Source organism: Esox lucius, chromosome 7 (genome assembly GCF_011004845.1).
Source record: "Esox lucius isolate fEsoLuc1 chromosome 7, fEsoLuc1.pri, whole genome shotgun sequence".
In the NCBI taxonomy this organism is placed as follows: Eukaryota; Metazoa; Chordata; class Actinopteri; order Esociformes; family Esocidae; genus Esox; species Esox lucius.
The window spans coordinates 22,602,401-22,623,927 of record NC_047575.1 but is presented as its reverse complement, the minus strand read 5'-3'; the positions used below and the strand labels follow the sequence as shown (position 1 = coordinate 22,623,927).

Genomic DNA, 21,527 nt, shown 5'->3' with positions numbered 1-21,527 from the left:
TCTTCCCGCTTTTTATAAAGCCTGAAGCAAAATGCAGACTTTTACTGGCAGACCGAAATGGGGGCTGTCAGTTTTTCTTAGCAAGACTGCGTCGCTGGTTAAATATTTTTTTTAATAGTAATAGCACGTTATCATGTAGGCCTATAGCTGTAAAAATGACTTTGTTGCAGTTAATTACACACTAATCAATTATTCAACTAATTATTATTATTTCACTAATATTGAACTAATTACTTAGCGAAAGGGGTGAATACTGATACAATCAATTATTTTAGGTTTTATGTTTGTGATAAATTTTGAACAATTTGCATATTTTATTTTTCACTTTGAGATTATGTATTTTTAGTGTTAACCACTGGCAAAAACTCCTGATTAAATTGATTTTGATTTCATTCTGCAACACAATAAAATGTGGAAAAGTCCAATCCACTTTATTTCAAAGGGTTATTTAAAATGGAGTAGGAATTATTTAATTTTATATATTTTGGTTCAGATGCCCCGGCCCTATTTGTTTTGGTTATCTTTTTTATTTTCGCGGAGAATTTGCACTGGGGCTTGGCGCCTCCCTTTCCGAGTCGATATGCGAGCTATATACATCTTTGAGGTAGCAAGTTAGGTAACTAGTAAGCAAACCTTCTATTTTCGTCCAGCACCACTAGCCTGTGACACATACAAACAGTGATTGTATGCTTGGATACAGTTTTTTACCACAGGCAGGATAGGCTATAGAAATGGAAATTCCAAACCACACGTTGTATAATGTTAGCTAGATTGCTAAGGTAGGTAGCTGTTTACTAGTTAGTTGCTGAAGGATTTATATAATAAGCTACCAATCTATAAATTAAGCTACCAAAAACGAGCCTAGGATGTACACAAAACTGTATACTTTATATATATATATATATATATATATATATATATATATATATATATATATATATATATATATACACACACTCACCTAAAGGATTATTAGGAACACCTGTTCAATTTCTCATGAATGTAATTATCTAATCAACCAATCACAGTTGGCAGTTGCTTCAGTGCATTTAGGGGTGTGGTCCTGGTCAAGACAATCTCCTGAACTCCAAACTGAATGTCAGAATGGGAAAGAAAGATGATTTAAGCAATTTTGAGTGTGGCATGGTTGTTGGTGCCAGACGGGCCGGTCTGAGTATTTCACAATCTGCTCAGTTTCTGGGATTTTCACGCATAACCATTTCTAGGGTTTACAAAGAATGGTGTGAAAAGGGAAAAACATCCAGTATGCGGCAGTCCTGTGGGCGAAAATGCCTTGTTGATGCTAGAGGTCAGAGGAGAATGGGCCGACTGATTCAAGCTGATAGAAGAGCTACTTTGACTGAAATTACCACTCGTCACAAATAGGAAAAAGGCTACAATTTGCACGAGCTCACCAAAATTGGACAGTTGAAGACTGGAAGAATGTTGCCTGGTCTGATGAGTCTCGATTTCTGTTGAGACATTCAGATGGTAGAGTCAGAATTTGGCGTAAACAGAATGAGAACATGGATCCATCATGCCTTGTTACCACTGTGCAGGCTGGTGGTGGTGGTGTAATGGTGTGGGGGATGTTTTCTTGGCACACTTTAGGCCCCTTAGTGCCAATTGGGCATTGTTTAAATGCCACGGCCTACCTGAGCATTGTTTCTGACCATGTCCATCCCTTTATGACCACCATGTACCCATCCTCTGATGGCTACTTCCAGCAGGATAATGCACCATGTCACAAAGCTCGAATCATTTCAAATTGGTTTCTTGAACATGACGATGAGTTCACTTTACTGAAATGGCCCCCACAGTCACCTGATCTCAACCCGATAGAGCATCTTTGGGATGTGGTGGAACGGGAGCTTCATGCCCTGGATGTGCATCCCACAAATATCAACTGCAAGATGCTATCCTATCAATATGGGCCAACATTTCTAAAGAATGCTTTCAGCACCTTGTTGAATCAATGCCACGTAGAATTAAGGCAGTTCTGAAGGTGAAAGGGGGTCAAACACAGTATTAGTATGGTTTTCCTAATAATCCTTTAGGTGAGTGTATATAGTAATATTCCATGCGCAAGATAAATTAACTCACGTTTTATAAAGTTTGCTCAATATTGTAATCTGCTAAGCCTAGTAAGAGTAGTAAAAACATTGGTTCTGGTATTTCGTTTGTACATGCTAGAGGGATGAAATGGCAAATATCTTCTTAAACTCTAACATGAGAATATGTTCTCAGTCATATTCTAGTGACTGTGATGCATCAGATTAAACCCTGTTACAGAGAATGATAGAGAATTACTACGGACCAAAAGCTTGTTTAACATGGGGAGCGCCATTGAGGACCAACTTGTAGGACTGCCTATGGGTTAAGGAAGGCTCATATTCCATACAAGTCTTCAGGAGGGTTCAGTCATTTCATTATATTAAATAGTGAAAGTAATATATCAATATTTCATTATAAATATTTCACATTATTTAATATTTAATTATATTAAATATTCCATACTTACAAGTAGTAGTAATTTGTCGAACTTGGCTGTATACCTATTCAAACAACACACTACTTTTGGCTGTATTTCTGTGAGTTTCTGCGACAGTGGGCGGAGCTACTCTCAGAGAGAATATCTCCCCGCTACAGTTGAGAGTTGAGAGACGTTCAACTTTATGCTAATTTTCAGCGAGCGGGCAGTGACGGAGTTCGGCGACTACCAATGGAAGGGCAGATGTTCCCTTCTCTTTTCTACTCGCTAGCTAAAAATTCACTCGCTAGCTAAAATAAACTGACGAGGGAAAAACTTATAATTGCGGTGTCCGGTTTCCCCATTATTTATGATGCTTCTCTGGTTTCATTAAGAGATAAAAAAATGGATGCATGGAAGTTTTCAAAAATCGTTGGGATCACGGGTGAGTGATACCTGCATAACCTAAAACGAAGTAAATTGCTATTTGAACATTGGCAATTAATTGTAATACGTTTTTATTAGTAGAATCATGCAAATACTGATTACTGTTTGCATAGACAGGTGTTTCCCCTATACCGATTGACTGGTTGTCGCTGGCATAAATTAGGAAGATGCTAGTTTCGGCTCAGCAACAGAGATTGGGCGATTTGCGAGTTGAGCGAGCAGACAGTACGTACGGTAAGTATCATATTGAGCTATTTTACCAATTTCTAGTACTTGGTTGGACCCCCATTGCCACCAGAATTATATGTGGCATGGATTCTACATGGCATTAGAAACATACAAAAGGGATGTTGATTCATGCTGTCACAATGGCAAAATCAAGGCTCATACCATCTCTGTATAGGTAAGCTTGTTGCTTAGAAAGAGTACATCAGATTGCTTTCCTTCCTGGGAGACCCCCTGCATTGTTTTCCTCTCCTTAGTTGTACAGTGTTAGTGATCACATGCCCACTGGATACGCTTCTTTTTAGGATCGAGTTTGTGGTCATTGGCTGCAGTAACCCGTCCATACCCACAGGTGAAGGGATGTTTCTTGCTTGTCACATCATCGCTGTTTTTGAGATACAGGAATTGATAATTGAGCATAACACGCTTAAAGTTGTTTAGTTCACTCATTTTGCCCTTTCCAACTTTAAGTCAAATGAGGATTATTCAACACCTGTTTTGTCGCTTTATATAGCGAGCCATAGCAACATGACACAGTCACAGTGGTCCATTTTTGTGAATGGGGTGGTACATCTAATAAACTGACAACTGATTTTACTGTCTGTTTGCTGCTCTTCCAAGAAAAGCCTATAGATAATTTTCTGGGTCTCATATACCATGTCATGGTATATGAGACTGTATCCAAGGACCATAGATATGAGACTGTATCCAAGGACCATAGATATGAGACTGTATCTAAGGACCATAGATATGAGACTGTATCTAAGGACCATAGATATGAGACTGTATCCAAGGACCATAGATATGAGACTGTATCTAAGGACAGATTAGAAGTAAAAGCCATGTAGGTGGATGACTGAAGGGCTTATAATGTGGAGCAGCAGCCATTTCTATCTTCCCAAAATAAAACCAAGCCACAATGACTTCATCATCAGGCCTCGTTAGGGAAGGTGTGTGATTCTGCTACTTCAGGAGATAGTGACCTACTTGCCCAAAATAGAGAACTAGATTTTGTAGAGGACATAGTTTGTGTGTATTTATAAAAGTGAAGGAATGACAGACAGTCAAGGCCCCTGATAACTCGCCTCTCTTCATACAAACACTTTCAGTTGTGTCCCTGAAAAAAACATTTCAGAGACAGCAAAAAAAGCAGAGCCCAAAATAAAATCCGGCTAGCAATACAGTATGCTACTCTCAGTTTTTCTCCTTTTATTTTTCCAAGCCGAGGGCTATTTTCTGAAATAACAGTTTTCACTGGAGAAAGCAACACCTGTCAAAACATTTAATTCCTTTGTCATAGAGATGTCAGATGGACAGAAATTTAGAAAAGAAAGAGAGCTAGAGAAAGCGAGAAAGATAGGAAAGGGAAAAGACTAAGAAAATGTGAGTATACCATTATTGCTGTTTCAGAGCCTTTTTACATTACAATAGTTTTGCCTAGATTTGCGTTAGAGACACATGTTTTAGAGTATAAACAGGTGAAAATGGCAATTGTCGCATGGCACCTTCTGAAGTAACATGGAACATTTTTATGACATATACACCCCGCACAAAGTTTTGCTCAATGTGTATTGCACTGGAATGAGAGGTGACATAGGAAGTCTCGTTCTGAATGTCCTTCCAGCTCCATGGAGAAAATCAATTGTTGGAACGCAAGTAAAACATCTCACAGTGACTCTGAACCAATTCCAGAAACCCCAGCAACAGCACTTGTTCAACAGAGAGCGCCATGTTACCAGGTAAATAACATTGTCAGTAAGTGTATATGCCCTCCCGTCTCAGTGGTCTGGCCAAAGCACTGCTTGAGCATTGCAGTGAACACACCTGTACCTGAATGGCTTGGGGCAGTTCAGTGTCTCACCATCAGTTGTGGTGTTTCAATGCCCAAGCATAACAGACAGTTCCTTCAGGGTATAATGTGTATATGTAAAGATATGATGTGTGTATGCAAAATTATTATTATATTATAATAATTATAATAATTAATAATAATAATTATTAGTATTATACTATAATTCTCAGACTAAATAATAATTCACACTAAAAAGCATATGACTCCCTATCAAATTAGCTGACAATGAGGAGTAAGAATAGAACCAGTCTCAGCAAGAGATATTTGGAGGACGAGCAAACTTGCAATGTGTAATAGTATTTTATAATATTTTTATCCATCAGCAGCTGTACTTGCACAACAATCCATGCTTTCTAATGATAACCAGTTAAGATGCTATTATATGCTATAGAGATAAAAAACTGTAAACAAGCAGCCTTTTAGCAATTTTAACTGAATCAGGATTAATGGAGCATACTAGTGGTGCAGAGCCGTACAAAGTCTGGATTGTGTCGATCAGTAGACAAACAGTGAAAACACACACTGCAAACTGCCCACTATCAATTAGCTCCAGAAGCTACCTGCACAATGAGCCACAGTCTTGAGGCTCACAGTCATTTCCAAGTTTAAGTCAGGCACAAGCTTCACTCAAACAAGTAAAGTCTCACATGAAGAAGTTAACTATACAGAGCCACTGTACACTTAGCTGAGGAGAAAAGCTGTTTTGCTGATTCCTCATGTCCTGACTTATGTATTTGGTCTGTTTAATACATCACTACCCCATACATTTCAGTCATTTAGGTAGACAGTTTTATACAGAGCTAATTACACATTCCTTTCCCCCCTTCTCCCTCCCGCATCCCCCTACCTTGTACCCCACCTCCCCCTGCCACCTTGACCCTCCAGCACCATTCAGAAGCACAAAGCCCTCTTTTTGCTGTAACTGTGCAATTCAATCGCATCGATGAGACATAATTAGTTCTTTGCCCAAAAGAGAAAGACAAAGGCTCAAAAAAGTAGTGAACATAGAAATACATGTGGAAAATATCCGGAAAATAATTTCAGACTATGAAAAAATAGTGATAATAAAGAAGTACAACATTAAGAACAAAAACATTAGTTCATAACCCGCATATTCCAAATACACATTTAGGCATGTAGGTAACTTTCCCAAAGAGTAAGAAGGGAAAGGCGAGAGACACACACTCACCCCTATGCAGAGCAGAGCACGATATCCAGCGATAGAAGTGAAAAGACTCCTCTCTCTTCGGATCCGTTCCATGTTTCGGAGCTCCCATATGGCGACCATCTCCCTCACCCCCCTCCCTGGAGAGAGCAAGACAGAGAGAGAGGGAGGGAGAGGGAGGGAGGGAGATAGAGAGAAGGGATTGAGAGAGTGAGACGGGATTGAGAGAGTGAGACGAAGTGTGAGGGAGGGTGGCGGTGGTCCCGTTGTGGGTTTGGGGAGGTGCAGGGAGAGGGGGGATCCGGCTTCGTGCAGCTGTGCACCCCCATTAGTGTCCTCAAATCCAATCTTCTCCACCGTGTGTCTGCAGCACCATGGAAATTGCCAACAGAAACAAAGTGATCCCCTTACACAGGCATACACTGAATACACTCTGTTGCTACACAGAGAGAATGGTAGAAAGAAATAAAGAAAGCGGGGCAGTCAGTAAGAAGGCTGTGGCAGCTGGAGAATAGCAGGTTTTGCTTTCCTTTCCTTTAGTTTGTGGAAGAACCGCTCAGTTGTGAGAGTGGGAGGGAACAAGGCAAGAGCTTCCAGACAAGGAAACAGCGCATAATCCCTGCCGGCAGCGACTTCCTTCTCTCTCTCTCCCTCTCTCAATAACCCTGGCTGCAACCCCCTCCTCGGGGCGCTGGAATGTTTCGAGAGGCCCAGTTAGACAAGCCTCAGAGTCACTGCACCATGACCCAGGGGTCAGACAAAGCAAGTGTGTATATGTGTGTGATTGAGTGAGTGAGAGAGGAGAGAGCTGTGGGAGGGGGTTAATGTGTGTGTGGGTGTCTATCGTAATTATAATTACATTATTACTATTTACTCATTTCTGTAGCACTTTTCATTACAAAAATTATATTAAAGCCCTTGAAAAAGCAAAACAAGAAAGACCGGAAAGAATTTAGCCAATTGTCCAACAGACATGGCTTGAGCAGAAGGAGGACATAACTGGTCAAGGGAGATAAGCATGTCCGCCAAAAGCAGGTAGCTGCCATAGTTTATTCTCAGTTGAAGGCACTTTGCTGTCACTGGCTTCTGACTCCTACTTCTCCATAGCCTGTGTAAATGATATTAAGTTTTGGAACCTTCCATTCACTTTGGATAATAATGACAGCTGGCTCATAACCATTGTAGCATTGTAATTGTAACTTCCAACTCCCTCTGTAATGTAATCTTTCTAATTTGTTTAGGATGCCAAGGAAACAACAAAAATAGGCTGGTGTGTTCAAAACAAAATACGGTTGGTAGCATCATTAGCTAGTAATCTTAAAAATGCTGATTTGCCATGAATTCTTAAGAAAAACACACAGATATAAGACAGACAACCTATACACATTTAAGGGGGAAAAAACTGGGGGCATTAGAGATTAATAAAAAGTAAGATTATCCTCCTTTTTTTGGGGTGGGGGGGTGGGGTTGAAAATATATTTTCTTAAATAATGGATGATGTTACAAATTCTCATAAAATTGTGGTAAATCTGTTTACATTTTACTATTAAAAAATATAAATAGTTAAAAAACAAGCTTTTCAGTTACCTATTATTCTGTCAGCGAGAGCTCTGGGCGTTTGGCTAAATGCCCAGCCCTCGGATTGCATATCAATTGCAAGCCCATGGGGAGGGCTGCACCAATGAGATACTAGGGATTTCATCATGTGACTTTTACAGCACATTGGTAATGGACCACTTTACAGCGTTGAAATGAATGGCATAGTCTTTATTTATTCTTGAACATAATCCTCTATATAAGGTACAACCTAAATGACGCCAGAGAGCAAGCAATATATTCAGTGAGTGTCATCAAAGCAATACCACAGGGCTAGAAAGACAGATTGGGCAAGATAAAAAAGTACATTGAAATCAAACAAGCTGCAGCATCAAATTACAGAGCAAAGCAATATGCTCATTACTTTGAAAGATACAGTTTGTTACTGAAATGACAGAAAGCATGGATGCACACTTCAGAAATACTTTGCAAAGCTAAGCGAACTATTAGCAAAGCTGTTAGCCAAACCCAACTAGACTAGGCTGGAATAATATTGTTTAAATGAATTGGCTATCAACTTAAACTTTTGAGCCAACAGTTACTTAGGAGAAAATAAACTGAAGAATTAGAAAACAAACAGGACTGTTTTAAGGGACTTTGGAATTTGGACAGTACACTCAATAAAAGACTGCTTAAATTGCAAGTTGGACTTTATTCTCACCGTAATGCAATGTACATTTTGTAATTTCTGAGTTTTGAGAAATAATGTATCTTCCAGCATATGTTGATGATTTACATGCATCTGTTGAACTGCAGCAGCAACACAATAACTACACTGCTAAAAAAATGAATGGAACATGTAATCATCACAGTATAACACCAAGTCAGTAAAACCTCAGTGATGACAATCTGTCCAGTTAGGAAGCATAAGCGATTGTGAATAAATGTCACCTATTTTTGTGCAAATGAAAGCGACAACAGGTGCACCAGAGAGGCAACAACAAGTAAACAACAACAAAATATATTTTGGGGAAAAAAAAGGGAAACAAAAAGGGAATGGTTTTCAGATGGTGCCCTACAAAATGACCTCCAGCAGGCTACTGGTGGGCATGTTTCTGACCAAACGGTCAGAAACAAACTCCATGAGTGTGGCATGAGGGCCCGACGTCCTCAATTGGGACCTGTGCTCACTGCCCAACACTGTGCAGCTCAATTGGCATTCGCCAGAGAACACCAGAATTGGCAGGTCCACCACTGGCGCACCATTCTCTTCACAGATGACAGCAGGTTCACACTGAGCATGTGACAGACATGAAAGAGTCTGGAGACGTTGTGGTGAATGTTAAGATGCCTGCAACATCATCCAGCATGACAGGTTTAGGCATACCCTTGAAGGGTCGCACAGACCTCCACGTGCTAGGCAACGGTACCCTGACTGCTGTTAGGCACCGGGCATGAAATCCCCTGACCCTCACGTTCCCCAGACCAGAATTCAATTGAGAACCTTGTTATGTATCGTTATGAATACATAACAAGGTTCTCCCAAGTAGCGCCACAGACTGTCCAGGAGCTCACTGATGTCCTGATCCAGGTCTGGGAGGAGATCCAGGTCTGGGATGAGATGCCCTGATCCAGGTCTGGGCACTGTCTCATCAGGAGCATGCCGAGACGTTATCAAGAGTACAGGCACATGGGGGCCATACACACTACGGAGTCATTATGAGTTGCCGTGATGAAATTCATGCAAGTTGGAACAGCCTGTGATTTCAGTTGTTTACTTTGATTTTCGGGTTTGAATCCAGCCCTCAGTCGTTTGGTGATTTTGCTTTCTATTGATCTTTGTTACGCAATTTTGTTCTGAACGAATTACACAATGTACCGTAAAGATTTTGATCTGATGTGTTTAAGTGTTGTCTTCATTTTGTTGAGCGGTGTATAATGTACTCCCCTGTTTCAGCTACAGTATATCATTCAGTTGTCAGTGGAAGTAGTTTAATTATAGCAATGACATGAGCTACTTTTTTTGTCCGATAACATCAAATTGATCAGAAATCCAGTGATAACGTTGAACAGAGGCGCATTATCAGCAACCATCAGTCCAGTGCTCCAATGGCATGTTGTGTTTGCTAATCCAAGTTTATAATTTAAAAACACTAATTGATCATTAGAAAATCCTTTTGAAATTATGTTAGAACAGCTGATTATGCTGATTAAAGATTAAAGAAGCAACAAAATTGCCCTTCTTTAGACTAGTTGAGTATCTGGAGCATCAGCAAACGTAAAAAATGAAAAGATGCTGGAGGAGTGCTTGACGCCATCTGTCAAGCATGGTGGAGGCAATGTGATGGTCTGGGGGTGTTTTGATTGAGGTGAAGTGGAAGATTTGTTCCGGGTTAAAGGGATCTTGAAGAAGGAAGGCTATCACTCCATGTTGCAACACCATGCCATACCCTTTGGACGGGCACTTGATTTGAGGCAATTTCCTTCTACGACAGGACAATGACCCAAAGCGCAGCACCAAACTATGCAACAACTATTTAGGGAAGAAGCAGTCAGCTGGTATTCTGTCTATAATGGAGTGGCCAGCACAGTCGCCGGATCTCAACCCTATCGAGCTGTTGTGGGAGCAGCTTGTCTGTATGGTACGTAAGAAGTTCCCATCAAGCCAATCTAGCTTTTGGGAGGTGCTTCAGGAACCTTTGGGTGAAATCTCTTCAGATTACCTCAACAAATTGACAGCTAGAATGCCAAAGGCCTGCAAGGCTGTAATTGCTGCAAATGGAGGATTCTTTGACAAAGGACACAATTAATAATTTCTATCCATGTTATGACTATATTTCCTATTCATTTTGCTATATTTCCTATTTAAAGGTTTGTGGCATGAAAATCCTTTATACAATTTAAATCATAATTTGTTTTTGAAATCCTTGATTATTGTACGTGTAGGCAATGTATGTGATACATAATGTCATATTTCCTTTTGGTTTTACAAATATGGGAGACAATGTATCATTGAAAGTACAAACAACTTGCAGCCTCTGACTTGCAATCATTAGCAGATGGAATTTGAGATAACAGAAATTCCTTGCTCATTTCTTTCAAATGAACCAATGTCTAGTCAGAGCATGCCTATGACTGATTTCAGTCCTCTGGCTTGTGACAACTGACAGAGATATAAAAGCGGCCTGCCAGGGTTGGATAGCTGGCATGTAATGGCGCTAGCTTGCATGCCATTTGAATTCTTAGGTAGCAAACATCAGTCCACCACAGGTGGCAAGTACCAAAAGGTTGAGGATAGTGAAGGTGGGAAATTGCATGCAGGCAGAAAGTTTTTGCTATATGGTTTGTTGTCAAATGTGTAATAATAGTTATCTAGACTAACCAACTGGCTCATGTTTAACCCTGGCCTACAGCTTCAGAATCTTTTATTACAAATATTACAGTAAGGTATCACTTTTTATGACTGCTAGCCATTTCTGAGATAATATTGTTTTGCTAGAAAATAAATGTCTCTCTCCCAACAAGTTGTGTGAATCCCTACTTAGCTAGTGATTATTCTAGCTATCAAACTGTTCATATTTTCTGTCAACCAGCCATATTGTTATCACTGTACAGTACATTAAAGTACATGCAGCGTTAACTGCAATTCATTTCTCAATGTCTATTTCATTATGTCTTGAGCTAAAGTCATGCTTGCTACTTCCGAGAAGGATGTAGGCTTGTTTAGATGGTTTTGGCAAAGTTCAATCAGGCTTTCTGGTGTTTTTAAGCAGTGAGATATTCCTGGGCTTTGTACCATTTTACCCGTCTTGCTTAAATGTGCAGTGAAGGTTGCAGGTTTGTTTGTCAGGTCAGCCTGTAGGTGTTTAGCAATTATCTAATGTGCTTTGCCAATTGTTCCAATCAACTTCCTGAAGTCTAGGATCTTCCCATTGTCACACCCTTGGTGGTTGACCACAGTTACATGGGCGGCAACTTTCCTGATAATACCGCAGACTTTGCTAATAGGAATTCCAAGGTCCTAGGAGATGAACTTTTAACCATGGGAATTTATATATTTGAAGAAAGAAATTCTGACATTCTCAGTTCTTTGCTCTTATCCATCCTAACATTGGTACAGGAGCAGAATGTTCCTTCTCTTTCTATTAATCCCTGTTGAGTGGAAATGTATACCATGTAGGCAGCTGCAACTAACCTATCATCTATTGTAAATATTTACTATTCTTTACTGAAGACTGCATCCAAAACAACAGGCATCATCCTACTAATTCATGGTTGTAAAAACTGAAAAGTGCCTGTTGCCAAACAAATGAGGGTGGATTGCACTTGGATTTGCATTGCAATGGATGGATTCCCTTTGTTCACCTTTCAAAGTAGGATACTGTATAAATGTACATGTGCTTGATAGAATAGATTGAGAAGACCAGCTAATGAACATAATTTGGAATACTTTTAAAATAAACGGAATCAGCTGGTGACTGCCAAACAGTGTTTGCTTGAATTTAGTCATATACTCAATTCCAGTATATACTCTGGAGCTGATTGCATAGTTTATATTTGGAATGAGACAGCACCAACTTGTAAACAGTCCACATTCATCTAGTTGCGATCAATGCCACGACTAAAATGTTGGCTAATCTGTAAAGGTGGTGTAAAATCTGTTAAGGTGACTTTGGCATGCAGTAATGAGATGTTTTTGTCTTGATCAATAGTAACCAATCAATAAGCTGGGAATAATTTCATTAATAACCAGCAATCATTATCAGTTACTTAGGAGAGATTAATGGATTAGTCACAGACATCCTAACATTCTTAACCTAATCAGTGGTTAACAATTCTAAAATATTAGTTGGCTTAAGAATGGGTTTAATGTTCAAACAAAATGCATGATTCAATGAATGAGTTTAGTGAATTGATAGAATGGGTCACCGTTGACACATGGGCTGCAATGACTAAAGTTGGAATCACATACAATGACGTGGCTGATAGATTACTAATCATATCAATTGATGTAGCAGTGACAGATGAGGTGATTACTCAAAGTAGTGCTGTTGGCTACTAGCCACAAGAGGGAGGATGAGAGCTGTTTAGGTAGTTAAACTAGGTCTGTTTGTCGTTGCAACATCAGAGATTGTTGTTGGAGTGGTCACAAACTCTTTCTCACTTGAATTTAAAAAGAAGAAAGCTTTCCTATTGGCTAATGCCTTATGGGTTTATTTCAAACTTATTTTATCTTAACACTATTAGCACAGCTGGATTATGGTTAGCTAGGCTGCCTCAGAAATGTTCTTGCATTCTCAATTTTGAGGCAGATATTGGGGAGCTCTATGTCTCACTGTCCACAATGTGACCACATCTATTCGTATGGCATACAATTGTTTGTGGAATTAGCTAATAATCCTCATTAACAACATTTATAAAAATTGTATTCTCCACAATATGAGTTATTCTCGCTGGGATCTACTGTATGTCAGCATAAAATGCTTTGAGAATTCCAAATGTTTGAGTCAGACCAGTCTGTTTCACGATCACAAAAGTAAACTTATCTATGTAATGGGAAAAACACACAATGCCACTCCAAATGACTAATTATTATGGTTAGGTTACGTTTGACTTTGTCCCTATGTACACTACCGGTCCAAAGTTGTAGAACACCTAAATCTTTACAGTTTTTATTGACAAAATAAATAAATAAATAATGGTATTGTTTTATTTAACAAAATGTAATCTACATTTTTGACAGATGAAAGTGGACACCTTTTGCAGACATAACAGCCAAACATTCTTGTGGCATTCTTTCTGCTTTGGAAGGTTTTCCCAACACTGTTGCAGAAGTTTCCAGTAATGTGTTGCAACCAGTGTTAAGCTGTGCTTGAAGCTGTTATCCTGTGAGTCGCATATCACGCAAGCTGTTGACTCAAACTTGACTCTTCAGATTCTGTTGTGGCTTTGGGTCTACCAGACCTCTTCTTGTCAGTTTCTTCCAGTTCTGAATGCCTTTTGATGGTTTTAGAAACTAAAAGACATACACTTTTAAAAGTTATAATGGTCTGTCTGTCTTCCTTTATTAATTGCCTTTTTCTCACCATTATGGTAGCAATTTACTACTTCCTGCATTACAGTAGTGTCCAAATAATGCCTAAGAGGGTGTAGTAACACAGTCACGTTCGAACACTGCTTTTATACAGAGGGTTTGTAGGTAATCATCAAAAGTTGGGTCGCCTGCAGGAGTTGTTAGCATCAAATTTCAAGGCTTAATTTACTTCCATTGCTTCAGAACTGCTGTAAGTGGTTAACCCATTACTTGTTCCTTGAAAAAAAACAACTGTGTAATTTACATAATTTTTCAGTTTTTGGTAACTTAAGAGGAGCAGCTATTGCAGCTACAATAACCACCACTATTCTTGGAAGACTTCCACAAGATTTTGGAGTGTCTCTGTGGGAATTTGTGCCCATTCAGCCAAAAGAGCATTTGTGAGGTGAGGCACAGATGTTGCACAAGAATCACTTCGCTCGCAATCAGCATTCCAATTCATCCCATAGGTGTTCAATGGGGTTGAGATCAGGGCTCTGTTCCAGCCACTCAACTTCATCCACACCAACCTTGTTGAACCCCGTCTTTATTGACCTTGCTTTGTACACAGAGGCACAGTTATGCTGGAACAGGTAAGGGCCTTACCAATATTGGTGCCACAAAGTTGGAAGCACCCAATTGTCTAAAATTGTCTTTGTATCCTGTAGCATTAAGATGACCCTTCACTGGGGCCTAGACAAAACCCTGAAACACAGCCCCAGACCATTATCCCTCCTCCACCAAACATTACAGTAGGCACTGTGCATTCCAGTAGGTAATGTTTTCCTGGCATCCGCAACAACCAGAGTCGTCCATCAGACTGCCAGATAGTGAGGCGTGATTCATCACATCAGAGAACACATTTCAACCGCTCCAGACTCTAGTGGCGCTTGCATTACACCACTTGAGCCGATGCTTGGCAATGTGCATATAGCTGCTCGGTCATGGATACCTATTTTGTGAAGCTCCCGACGCACAGTTCTTGTGCTGATGTTGATTCCAGAGGCAGTTTGGGAATCTGTGGTGAATGATGCAACAGATGATAGGCATGGTCTGCCACTTCCTGGCTGGGCTTTTGTAGCTCCTAGATGCTTCCACTTCACAATTATAGCACTTACCGTTGACCAGGGCAGAAATGTCACAAACTGGCAAAGATGGCATTTAAAGTCACTGAGTTTTTCAGTACTGTACTGCTAATATTTGTCTATGGAGATTTCATGGCTATGTGCTAGATTTTATGCACCTGTGGGCAATGGGTGTGGCTGAAACACCTGAACTCAGTAATTAGTATCCACATACATTTGGCCATATATTGTGTATATACATTACCATTCAAAAGTTTGGGGTCACTTATTTCATATGTTTTCATGGAACAAATACATTTCTAAGTTTGAATAGGATATATAAGAAAATGAATAGGAAATATAGTCATTGACATAATGATTTTCAATTGAAATAGTAATTGTGTCCTTCAAAGAATCCTCCATTTGTAGCAATTACAGCCTTGCAGACTTCTGGCATTCTACTTGTATTCTAGTTAATGAGGTAATCTGTACAGATTTCACCCCATGCTTTTTGAAGCACCTCCCACAAGTTGGATTGGCTTGATGGGCACTTCTTACGTACCATACAATCCAAGCTGCTCCCACAACAGCTCAACAGGGTTGACATCCAGTGACTGTGCTAGCCACTCCATTATAAGCAGAATACAAACTGAGTGCTTATTCCCTAAATCTTTCTTATGTAGTTTGTAGCTATGCTTTGGGTCATTGGCCTGTTGTAGGAGGAAATTGGCCCCAATCATGCACAGTCTACGGTGTATGGCATGGCATACTCCAATGTTTGCTATATTAGCATTTTATATAGATATTTTGGTAGACATTTGTTAGCTCGCTAATACCATGCATTATTATATTGCTTGGTATTATTAATTAATCAGCTAGCTATTCAAGATTGAGTAACAAAGATTATATTTGCCAGTCTGTAAACATTGACCTTTATGTACCCTGATCAATTAAGGTGTTAATGTCCCATGAGAATCAGTGTGCACATAAAATGATTACTTATCAGTAACTCGTGACGTCTAGCCAATCAGTGGTACATCTCCATTGGGCTTCATTTTTTTTGTCCAAGACTAGGCTGAATCTGTTTGCAAGACGAGGTGTACTAACATTTAATTGATTCTGAATCTCTCTGCAGTATCTGACCTACATAGGTTCAGGTGTGTTATTGACTGTCTCTTACCTGCATTTACAGATATCTTCAAGAACCCAAGAGTTCCCAAGATTCACGTACAGTTTATCTACAGCTGCTAGAATCAGCTGTTGTCACAGTCAAGGATGTTGCAGAGGTCTTTGCCAAATTAATCAAAATAAAATGCCAGTGAGATATCCTCCAGCTATTTACACTGCCTGCAGTTAGCTTTGACCATGGTTACAAAGAGAGGTAATGTACCTGCTGATGTAATTTTAACAAGCAGTTTTGCAGAGGCTGCTGGGATAATACATTACAAACTGATCTCCAGCTAGAACAGAGGAGAAGCGATCCAGCTTTGTTTTTCAATTTGCTGCATCTACTACATACATAAAACTGGAAATGCAATTTGTATGAATCAGCACCTCAGAGTCTAGAAACAACATGTTGTATCACAGTTACAGTGGTGCTTGTGGACTGCTTGTGTTTAAGCCTGACACCCAGAAAACCTAGAAACAATGCATTCGAGATTGTTTTATAGTGATTCTATTAGCTATATTTCATAGAGAACGGCTGTACTGTGCATGGACAGGGTGAGTGGATTTGATTTGTTGAGAAAATAATTGATAAATGTATTTGGAATATACTCTGTACTGCTTATTTTGTATATTAACTGTAATTAATTTGCACATCAAATTTTGCATACACCCTTTCCTGAAGAGACAATAGACACTTTTTTTCCTGTTACACAATTCTAAAATGGAGAACAGAGATGTGGAGGTGTGAAGAAAACAAACAGACTGCCGGTAGCCAGTTTAGGCATTTGTCATAAATGGTAGAAATCCCCAGTGAGTAGGGAAATCCAAAATGTATAGAGCTCACATTGTTTAACACTGTTAGGCAAGAAATGTTTAAAATTGTATTTTATACACTCAAAAAAAATACAAAGTCACTGTATTTTAGTTTTGGATTATGAAATATAAACCGATCTCAAATGGGCCCACACATGCACTTTCATTCTCTCACGTACCCTCAACTTGTTTTGTTTTGAAAGTCTGCCGCTTCACTATATCTATCTATAGTGATATATATATATACACACACACAGCTCTGGAGACCACTGTAAAATTATCAGTTTCGCTGGTTTTACTATTCATATGTATGTGTTTGAGTAAAATGAAATTTTTGTTTTATTCTATAAACTACTGACAACATTACTCCCAAATTCTAAATACAAATATTTTCATTTAGAGTATTTAAGCATAAAATATGCATTGTTTTCAGACCTCAAATAATGCAAAGGAAACAAATTCATATTCATTTTTCAACAAGAAAATACTAATGTTTTAATTTAGGAAGAGTTCAGAAATCAGTATCTGGATGAATAACCCTGATTTTTATCACAGCTTTCATGCATCTTGGCATGCTCTCCTCCAGACTGTCACATTGTTGGTTGACTTTATGCCACTCCTGGCACAAAAAGTCAAGTAGCTCAGCTTTGTTTGATGGCTTGTGGTCTGGAGATTGGGCTGGCCATGACGAGGTCTTGATCTGGTAGTCCTCCATCCACACCTTGATTGACCTGGCTGTGTGGCATGGAGCATTGTCCTGCTGGAAAAACCAATTCTCAGAGTTGGGAAACATTGTCAGAGCAGAAGGAAGCAGGAGATCTTCCAGGATAACCTCCTACTTGACTTGATTAATGCGTCTTTCACAAAGACCAATCTGCCCAAGTCCAGCCTTTGTGAAGCATCCCCAGATCATCACCAATCCTCCACCAAATTTCACAGTGGGTACGAGACACTGTGACTTGTAGGCCTCTCCAGGTCTTCGCCTAACCATTAGACGACCAGGTGTTGGATCTCATAATTTTTTCCAGAGCTGTATATACACTCACCTAAAGGATTTTTAGGAACACCTGTTCAATTTCTCATGAATGCAATGATCTAATCAACCAATCACATGGCAGTTGCTTCAATGCATTTAGGGGTGTGGTCCTGGTCAAGACAATCTCCTGAACTCCAAACTGAATGTCAGAATGGGAAAGAAAGATGATTTAAGCAATTTTGAGCGTGGCATTGCTGTTGGTGCCAGACGGCCGATCTGAGTATTTCACAATCTGCTCAGTTACTGGGATTTTCACACACAACCATTTCTAGGGTTTACAAAGAATGGTGTGAAAAGGGAAAAACCTCCAGTATGCGGCAGTCCTGTGGGCGAAAATGCCTTGTTGATGCTAGAGGTCAGAGAAGAATGGGCCGACTGATTCAAGCTGATAGAAGAGCAACTTTGACTGAAATAACCACTCGTTACAACCGAGGTATGCAGCAAAGCATTTGTGAAGCCACAACATGCACAACCTTGAGGCAGATGGGCTACAACAGCAGAAGACCCCACCGGGTATCACTCATCTCCACTACAAATAGGATTTGCATGAGCTCACCAAAATTGTATCGTTGAAGACTGGAAGAATGATGCCTGGTCTGATGAGTCTCGATTTCTGTTGAGACATTCAGATGGTATAGTCAGAATTTGGCGTAAACAGAATGAGAACATGGATCCATCATGCCTGTGCAGGCTGGTGGTGGTGGTGTAATGGTGTGGGGGATGTTTTCTTGGCACACTTTAGGCCCCTTAGTGCCAATTGGGCATTGTTTAAATGCCACGGCCTACCTGAGCATTGTTTCTGACCATGTCCATCCCTTTATGACCACCATGTACCCATCCTCTGATGGCTACTTCCAGCAGGATAATGCACCATGTCACAAAGCTCGAATCATTTCAAATTGGTTTCTTGAACATGACAATGAGTACACTGTACTGAAATGGCCCCCACAGTCACCAGATCTCAACCCAATAGAGCATCTTTGGGATGTGGTGGAACGGGAGCTTCGTGCCCTGGATGTGCATCCCACAAATCTCCATCAACTGCAAGATGCTATCCTATCAATATGGGCCAACATTTCTAAAGAATGCTTTCAGCACCTTGTTGAATCAATGCCACGTAGAATTAAGGCAGTTCTGAAGGCGAAAGGGGGTCAAACACAGTATTAGTATGGTGTTCCTAATAATCCTTTAGGTGAGTGTATATACAGTATCTCACAAACGTGAGTACACCCCATTTTTCTCCTGCATTAGCATCAATCTAACGTTCCTGTAACTACCAACTACCCCTGAATGAATCTGCACCCAATCAAGCTTTGTTTGGGGGAAGATAGAAAGGGCCCAGGAGAACAGCTTGGGAGGAGATGACAAGGTAGAGGGAGAAGCAGAAGTCAAAAGAGAAATGTCCGCAACGCCTCTTCTAGCCGTTTATCATGCAGCACTGCCCTAGCAATGCAGGGACAGACAAAGTAGAAAGACAGCCAGGGAAGGGTACCTTGGCCTTTTAAGTACTGCTCACACCCATTATGAGACTGCGACAACACCTCCCGTCCTAGGCAGTTTGCCTTCTGGTTTAGATTTTCCCCTCAGTTCTCCTGCTATGTGTTAATAAAGCACCCTCCTTTGGCCCTTTTGGCACTTGTCTGTTTCCTGTGCTTCTGTACATTACAATGGTGGAGGATGTGGCCAAAAGCAGCAGGCTTTGGACACAGTTCTGAGCTCTGCTAATATGGAGAGCTCCATCCAACTCCTGGTGACCGCCGCCCAGAAGGAGCTCAACACCCATCTGGAGATGTCTCTGTTAGGTGGCGGTGGAGAGGATCTGGGTGTGGCAGTTCTGCTACCACACCCAATCTGTCCTTGTCCATTGTAGAATGAAAGGGGCCCCAGAAAAGCAGCTCTGAGCAGTAAAGTAAAAGCGAAAGTGTGACGATATAACCCTGCCCCGGATTGTTTTACTCTTCCATGACATTTTTGTCAATAAAATGCCCTGCAGGGCCCAGAACACTGGCACTGTGCCCATTCCCTTTGTCTCTCCCCATTAAATGTATACCCAGCGAGGCCAACCATTTCTTTGAAGGAGGTACATATTTCAGTGGCTGGGAGTGGAGTAAGTGTGCACCAGTCACCAATATCGAAAGAAGTAATAGAAAGAAGCTGTCATAAAGTATCCATATGAAAACACATCTGGAGTATTCCAAAAAGCATTAGTGACCAATCTGCAAGGTGGAAAAGGGTTTTATGGTCAGTTTAGACCCAGAGAGTTTTTTGGCCAAATGCAAATCACTGTATGGGGCTAAACTAATACTGCGCATGCCTCAAGAACCACCATCCCTACTGTGAAATATGGTGGAGGCAGAATCATTCTGATGATTCTCATCAGTAATGACTGGGCCTTGGCACTGGTACTGCCTGTACATAGCCTGCCAATTGTTTTTGTTATTCACTGAGAAAATATTTATTGTACTATTTTTAAGTATTATCAATGGATTATGGAGTATTTGTATTGTGTACTCCGATCAGTTTAAAAGTGTTCGTCAAGAATTAGCATTTTCACCAGTTTACAATCTAATGAAATATATAGCAGAAAATCCTGCTGTGTTGTTTATAATAAAGGAATGTAGTGTAACTACAACCAAGCTAAACTAAGTGGCAGCAGGTGGTTTCCCACCTGGTTGGCAGGTTTTAGGCCATGTTTTCTCATTTATTAAAATGCAGCATGGACATTATAATTGTAGCAGCCAAGGCACTGTCTGTTGGAGTTTCCTCTATTTCATTGCACTAGATTCCTTACAATGTGGACATATGCATTCTGGAAAACAAACAGTAGCTGAGTCAGGTAGTCATCCCTTTTCTCCCACACATTAGGTATTAATATGCAAAGGCTCAGGCAGTAATGGAAACCAAAACATGAAATGTTTTTGTAGTTAATTACAAAAACTGTTTTTTAGAAATGTGTGCCTGTTTATGGAAAATGAAAAACTGAAATCTTAAATAACCTACATAAGTTCATGCCCTTTGCCATGACAAGCTAAATGGAGCTCTAATGCATCCTGTCCTTTGAAAAATCTCGAGATGGCTCTAGATCTTGGAGTCCACCTGTGGCAAATTCAATTGATTGGACATTTTGAAAGGCACACACCTGTTGATATAAGGTGCCACTCTTCACAATGCTTGTCAGAGCAAAAACCAAGCCATTAATTCTAAGAAACAGTCTATAGACCTCCGATTCTGTCAAAGAATAGATGTGGGGAAGGTTAAACATAAATGTGCTAAAGCATTGTATGTTCCCAGGAACACAATGGGCTGCAGCTTGTGAAATGAAGTTAGAAACCACCAAGACTATTCCTAGAGCCAAATCCACCCAAACTACGTAACTGGGAAAGTAGGGTGTTGGTCAGAGAGGTGACTAAAAACCCAATGACCACTTAAACAGAGCTTCAGATTTCTCTGCAGATTTGGGAAAACCTGCCAGAAGGACAACCATGCAGCACTGAATCAATTAGGATTTTACAGTGGAAGGGGCTAGAAGGAAACCACTCCTGAATAAAAAGCATGCCAACTCAAGAGCATGAGAAAAAACTTCTCTGTTCTGATGAGACCAAAATCAAACTATCGGGCTTGAATGCCAGGTGCTACATCTGGCAAAAACAAGGTAATGATCATTACATGGCTAATGCCT

The 21,527-nt window shown here is 40.2% G+C and overlaps 2 long non-coding RNA genes across 2 annotated transcripts in view; one reads left to right on the top strand and one right to left on the bottom strand.

Annotated features, from left to right (window-relative positions):
* The window catches only part of LOC105010971, a 65,267-nt gene extending 58,944 nt beyond the window's left edge, over positions 1 to 6,323 (bottom strand). Inside the window, exon 1 of the long non-coding RNA XR_002197021.2 lies at positions 6,184 to 6,323. This is a non-coding gene — a long non-coding RNA (uncharacterized LOC105010971). The remainder of the gene's footprint in view (positions 1 to 6,183) is intronic.
* LOC109615984 lies at positions 2,700 to 16,558 on the top strand. Its single transcript, XR_002197022.1, has 4 exons — positions 2,700 to 2,915; positions 3,035 to 3,151; positions 4,767 to 4,881; positions 16,025 to 16,558. It is a non-coding gene; the product is annotated as an uncharacterized LOC109615984 (long non-coding RNA).
* Positions 16,559 to 21,527: the final 4,969 nt, after the last annotated feature.